The sequence below is a fragment of the Geospiza fortis genome, unplaced genomic scaffold (assembly GCF_000277835.1).
Source record: "Geospiza fortis unplaced genomic scaffold, GeoFor_1.0 scaffold188, whole genome shotgun sequence".
NCBI classification, from domain to species: domain Eukaryota; kingdom Metazoa; phylum Chordata; class Aves; order Passeriformes; family Thraupidae; genus Geospiza; species Geospiza fortis.
The window spans coordinates 2,667,278-2,673,949 of NW_005054337.1; the positions used below are offsets into that span (position 1 = coordinate 2,667,278).

The 6,672-nt window shown below is 50.3% G+C and overlaps 1 protein-coding gene across 1 annotated transcript in view; it reads left to right on the forward strand.

The window, feature by feature from the left end:
• Nucleotides 1-980, forward strand: part of ASXL1 (ASXL transcriptional regulator 1) — a 13,111-nt gene extending 12,131 nt beyond the window's left edge. The window contains exon 11 of the mRNA XM_005422200.3: nucleotides 1-980. This exon is cut by the window's left edge and continues 3,044 nt beyond it. The gene's annotated coding sequence lies outside the window, so the exon portion shown is untranslated.
• Nucleotides 981-6,672: the final 5,692 nt, after the last annotated feature.

The following is a 6,672-nucleotide window of genomic DNA, read 5'->3' on the forward strand; positions in this document are numbered from 1 at the left end:
GCTGATGGGGACACCCTGCTCTGGGTGGGCTGTGCCCCATGGGAGCGATCCTGCTGCTTCCTGCTGTCATGGAAATTCCAGCTGTGCTCTGAGGCTGACGCGGGGGGAGAGACCGTTCGCTGTGGCAATCCCTGGACCTTCTGTGGAGGAAATCCTTACATCCAAAGGAACTGGAAGATGGTGTTTGCTGTTTCAGGGCTGCACAAGGTGAGGCCCTACAGTCTTCCACTCTCCCCTTCTGCCATCTCCATTCCTGGTTTGTGTGGGAAGTGCTGCTGTGCAGTGAGTGTAAGCAGAAGAGCTGCCCTGCAGGGATGGTCCCATGCAGTCTTTGGATGCTACAGCAGGATGTGGTGCCCAGGGATGTGCTCTGCAGGTGGTTGTGGAGCCGTGTCCAGCCCACCATGTGCCACATGGAACCCACATGGAGGATGCAAGAAGAGGAAAAAAAATTTCGGGGCAAGTGCCAAGCAAATGCCTTCTGCTGGCCTGCAGGAAGCATGGCCAGGGAACTGTTCCTGGCTGAACTGGCCCAGCGGTTGTGCCTGCCTCCTTTGGCCAACTTCCACAAACTGCTGTGGAACACTGGAGGTTCCCTGGAGCTCAGTGATAGGGTCAGTGAGCTCTGCACTGCAGCTTTGTGGTGAGGACCTGAAACCCCACAGCAGCTGAGCACCTGCGAGCATCGAGCTGTGCATCCGTGTGACCATCACCTAACATTTAAAGCAGTGTTCTTTCCTCTTTTTTATTTTCCTTTTTTTTTATATATTTTCATTCTTGGATGTATAAAGTGAGTTATTTGGCTCCTGTAAGTATCCTCTCTGCATCTGTTTGATCATATATTTATATGTTGTACACAGTACTGGCCAACTCTGTAAATGGATGTAATGTACATAGAGCATAAAGGGGTCTTTTTTTTTTCCTTGGATTTCCAGGCTTTACAGCAGTATTGCATTAAAGTGGTGTTAGTTATTGTCAGAGCCACTGTATTCCGTCTTGCCTGACGTGAGGCTCACCACACTGGGGTCTTGGTTCCCACAGCCTCCCTGTGCCCGTGGTGCCCGGGTGGACTGTGCTGTGCAGGCTCAAGGATGACCAGGTGGGATTTGCTGAGCCGAGCTCAACTCCCCGGTTGCTCATTTATGCTCTTGCCAGTTGTTGCTGCACCTGAGCTCCCAGGGCATGGCTGTACCTGCACTGCAAGGAGGTGATGAATGAACATCCATGTGCATCCAGAGAGGGAGAGCAAAACTGCAATTCTCTTCCTCTTTGGAGCAATTCCTAATTAAGAGTTAATTGCTTCAGCGAGGGGGAGAAGCCGCTGGCTCATTCAAGCGGGCAGTAGCAAGAATTTTAGGGAGTTTATTTTCATTTTTTTCTTCTCGTCCCTTTTCCAGCTCCATCCTACCTCCCTTCACCATGCACTTTCTTTCAGCCGTGCAAGTTCCTCTTTCAGCCACAATCGTGAGGGGTGGAACAAGTTCAGTCCCTGAGATGGTTTTATCCTCAATGCATCCACCAGCCTCATCCCACGAGAAGGAGAGCCTGGTGCCCCGGCCTGGGCAGGGCTGCGGTGCCCCTGGGGGACAGCGGAGGTGTGGAACCTGCTTACCAAAGATGGGGAGCGGAGCAGGGGGCTGGCTCTGCCTCCTGGGGGCCACTGCAGTGTTCAGCTCGGACTGGTCTGGGGGGCAGAGCCCTGGGGGGGGGCCTGCTCGTGTCTGTCCCTTGTGCTATTGGAAAAATAAACACTGTAAAATCTGCTTGTGTGCTTTCAGTCCTTCTTCTGAAATCCTCCTCCATTCTAAGGCAATGTGGCTTTTCCTTTCCCCTCTTTTAACTGCAGCTGTTCCAGAGCTCTGCTCAAGTCACAAAGGGGAGGGGCTGTGTTGCTGCTTGGCTTTGTTAAATCTGGTTTTATGCACTTAGAGAGCACTGAAGATGGTGCAGCTCCTGCAGAGATGCTGTGTGGCTTTCTCACAATGGACACCCTGGAGGCTCTGAGAGCCACGGGGGCTGTGGGACACTGCAGGGGCCCCCCACAGTCACAGGGGCTCCCTGCCCTGCTGGGGTGATGCCTGTGGGCAGCAGCACTGAGGCTTTTCCCAGTGTCAGGGCAGGTCCTGCTGTTACTGCCGTCATTGTTGGATAAATGGATCTAAAAATGTTTCTCAAGAGCATAAATGTGATACCAATTACAGTTTATTGAAACTACTTGGAAACTCACTTTATGGCCAAGTCCTTTCTCTTTTTTGGGCAGTAAGGAAATAACATGAATTATGATGTTATGTGTCTGGGTTCTGCAGGGTGAGCAGGGATCTCCTGCCTGGGGCTGTGGGAGTGCTGAGATCCTGTGGTGACAATCCCTGACTCCCTGGCATTCCACAGCGCTGCCATTGCAGAACAGCAGCCATGGCCTCACACATGAGCTGGGGCTGGAGCAGCAGATGGTCCAGCACCAGCATTTGGGGTGAAAAAAGGCTTCTGTGGGTTTTGGTGGTTCATTGATCTTCTGGCTCTGGCAGGCTGCACACAGAATACCTGGATAATTTAAATAAGCTAAATACAGAGAATGCAAAAAATGAGAAGAGTTGTTACTTAGCCAAGCTTTATAACTCAGTACTTAATCCTTCCCTGTTTTATTGGGATGGGTGGTGATGGCATCAGGATTAGCTACCTCTGGAATAAGGGAGCTTGGGGGTTTCAAGAGCAAAACCCATTAACATCAGAATTTCACAAAGAGCAATACACTTTTTTCCTTTTTTTTCTCTCTCTGATATTTGTGTGCCAAGTAACAGATTTTCCTCTCCCAGCCCGGCTGCTGTTTGGCTCTGGCTCTGCCGTGCTTGGTGGGGCCATCTGCAGGCATGGGGACATCCTGAATCAGTCTGGCCAGGGGGCTGTGGAAGCCCCAGCAGGTGATGCCAACTGGTTTGCAGCTGGTGTGGCCTGGCACTGCTGCTCCCTGTGCCTAGCCCTCTCCCATGCTCCCTGGGAAAGCTGGAAGCAGAACTCAGCCAGAGGCTCAGTCACAGATCCGACGGTGTCAGGGACACAGGGCCTCTGGTGCTGTGCTGCCAGACAGGAATGAACTCTGTGCGTGCTCCGTTTGGGATGTGCTGTCCCAGGTGATCGTTTACAAGCACAAACATTCAGGTGGGTCCTCCTGGCCTCACTCCATAGCAAATCCCAGGAAAGGGCAGCCCACCCCTCTGCCCAGCCAGCATCCCCACACCCCTGGGCAGCTGCATTTCCATGGAAGCTGCAAACCCCTTGGACCCTCTGGGTCTCCTGATGATCAACCCAGGAGATGGTATCTATACAGCGCTTGAAGAGGAACATTTATGGATGCAAAGGTTTATTATACTTAGTGAATAAAGCTGATAACGAAAAATCAGTATTTTCCATGAGGGAGAACTTTGCACAAACTTCAATGAAAACTTTTTTTTCTTTTTTCTTTTTTTTTTTCTCACAAAAACCAGACACTTCACAAAATTAATTTTGTCAAAATATAAGTTCAGCATAAAACTGGTGCCTTGCCCCCTTTGCGAGTGCTGCCACTGCTCTCTCTGGTACCCACGCTGTCTGTTACGGAATGGAAAGCACAGCTTATGTCAACAGGAATGAGAGATGGTTTGGTTTGGTATTTTTTTTCTTCCTTTTAACACCTAAATTTAGATCCCGCTCTGGTGACTGATGGCACCAACCTCTCGCACAGGGCCTGGGGCGAGGGGCAGAGCTGGGGCCAGCAGCACCCAGCGGGGCTCGACAGTGGAGGAGAAAGCCCTTTTTGTTATACAGTGTTTATTAAGTAGATTCAGTCTTATATATGATATACAGATTCAAAAGAAAAAAAAAAAAAAGGATTCCACATACTAATGAAATCAGTGCATTTAGCAAGTAATACCATGGAGATAACAGCTCGATTAACAGCTCATTGGTCTTTGTTAAGTGAGGGGACAGGGAGTTGGCCTGTGCTAATCATTCCACAAACAGAACAGAATTAAGTTGCATCACATATATAATAGACACACATTCTAAGAATTAAAATATTAAGCCACATTTACTGGAAAAATCCACAGTATATAACACAAATAACTCTTATCAAGCTCGTTGAGGAGGAAGTGCTCATCTGCTTAAGAGCCACATGAAGTTGCATAGGTGCCTATCTGCAAAAATATCATTTCCAAAGGAATCAATTGATTAAGCAATAAAGTGTCACCTTAGAAGCTGGAATAAGTGCCATACGCTTTTCTGTCTGCGCCCTCGGGAAAGCACCAGCTTCCCAAAGAGCCTCTTCTGCCTCGCTGGGAGCCTCCCGTGGGACCGCGCTCCCACCTCCACCCCAAGCCAGCAGCCGGCTTGGGCGAGCTCACCCCCTTCCCTAAAGTATTCCCAATTCTGCTCAGGAGTGTTTCCCCCTGCTCCCCCACATCAGCTGGACCCTACAGGCAGCACTGCCCTCCCGCCCGTGTGGGAGGAGGAGGAGGAGGAGGAGGAGGAGGATGGGGAGGCAGCAGCACTGCCCAGATCTGGTACTTCAGAGCCCCGGATCAGCTCCCGATTGGAATTGCAGCCGATCCGTAAAACTACCGGGGGGAAATTAAAATACAGCAGCTTGTGCAAAACCCAAAATTGCTTAAAGAGTGTGTGGGTTTGGTGGGGTGTCCCTGGGGCGGGCGCGTGGCGGTGGGTGGGTGAGGCTGTGGCTGGGTTAAGCAGACGAACTGGGTGAGGGGCAGCTTCCTCTTCAACAGCAGGTCTGGCAGAACACACGGGGTCGGGAGTTCTGTACATGTAAACAGTACACTTTCACTGAGTCCAAAATTAGGAGCAAAAATACAAAGGTTCACATTGGTCTTAGGTAGATACAGGCGAAGAACTGAGCTGTGCAGCTCCGAAACAACCGAACAAAAGTTTCTAAAGCACCACTAAATTATATAAAAATCAGACCATGGACGGATTGTAGTTGGTGTCTGGTGAAATACTATGCTACCTTGTAAAAAGTTTTACAAAAAATTACAAATCAAAAGTATATTAACCCTCTGAGTTCAAAGCAGCATTTTTTTTTTTCATGAACTGGTACTAAATCCGACGGCCGCTCCGGGAGGGAAGTGGCCCTTGGGATCGGGGAGGTACAAGTTACATCTGCTCACAACCCCGGGAACGCTCTCCCATGGAGAAACAGCGTCATGGGAACCCTACATCCAGGGCAGGATGGGTGTGCTGAAATAAAATAAAATTTAAAAAAAAAAAAAATCTCTTTTTTTCGACCAGTGATCAGCTTTTCTTAAACAAACCCAAGACCATCCAGATCATTTGCTAACCCAGCATTCTCCTTCCACCTCTCAGATATCTGGAAAGCCGGTGTATTCTGCTCCTGCTTGTTCCTTCTTGTTGAGAACCTGGACTAGCAATTCCTGACCCCGTCCTGCCCAGTGAGAGCGCAGGAATGTGGCTGTGAACAGTCCTGGAGCACAGGGAGAGCCACGGTGGAGCACGGAGCAGCTGCAGAGCATGGAGATGTCTGTGGAGCTCATGCCAAAGGAACCAGAACGCTGTGGCTCACCAAAGAAAAAAAAAAAAAAAAAAAAGGGAAAAAAAAAGAAGGGAAAAGAAAAATAAAAAGATCCCTGACAGAAATTCGGAGTCAATCCCGTTTGTTTTAAAACTTGTCCCAGATGTGGCTGTCACCAGGGCTTTGGGAATCTGAGTCTGTACCATTCAGCTGCAGGTATGAACATGAGGTGCTGGGACAGGGTGGTGTTGGGCACCCTCCTTCACGACGTGGCCTCGGTGTCCTCTACAGCAGTTTGACCACGTGTGAGAGCTCCTGAACTTCCACATGTGCCGAGACAGGTTCAGAGGTGATCAGGAATGACTTGGATAAATAAAACTTAACCCAACTGTGGCTGTTGGTGGTCTGTCCATGTGCCCCCGGGTTACCTCTGTTTCAGTACAAACTGATGGCAAACTTATGGCTAAAGGTTCCTCTGCCTCTGCCGAGGAGGGAGGCACCGGCGTGGGTGGGAGACCACGGAGAGGGAGAATCCCGGGACAGCGATTGTCTCTGCCTCTCCTGCCTGAACGGTAAGACTTTCACAAATGGCTGCAGTTACAGATTTTGTCAAAGGTTTGTTACTTCATGGTATTCACACAAAAATAAATATTTACATAAATTCCAAGTATGGGAAGATGCAGTGGACAAACCAAGCAGGTTTCTGAAGTGCTGGGGAAAGCGTTGAGTCTGAGCCCTGGCTGGGGGCTGGCGTGCCCGGGGCCCCCTCCCCACGCTCGGCAGGAGGGGATGGGTGTGGCCACGATGCTCCTGGCTCCAGCATCGGGTCAGGTCTAAGAGCCACCATCACCTCATCTCTGCACTGACCCCTCAGCTGCACCCCGCGGCGAGGGGCTGGGTCCCTTTTCTCCAAATGCTACGGAAAGTTTAAGGTTTGGGGAAAACAGTCAATGCAATGGTTGATCCCTTCTGCTGCAGGGCCAGACACACCTGGCCTCAGGAACCAGCAGCTTTTTCTGTTCTGAGACTAAAAGTAGGGTAAAGTTTTGTTTTTCTTCCAGTGTGTGGAGCATCATGGGGTACAGAGGGTACAGGGGAACTGCCCGGGCCCACTCCTGGCCGGACCAGCGGCTGGTCCAGCCCGAGGCCCCAGC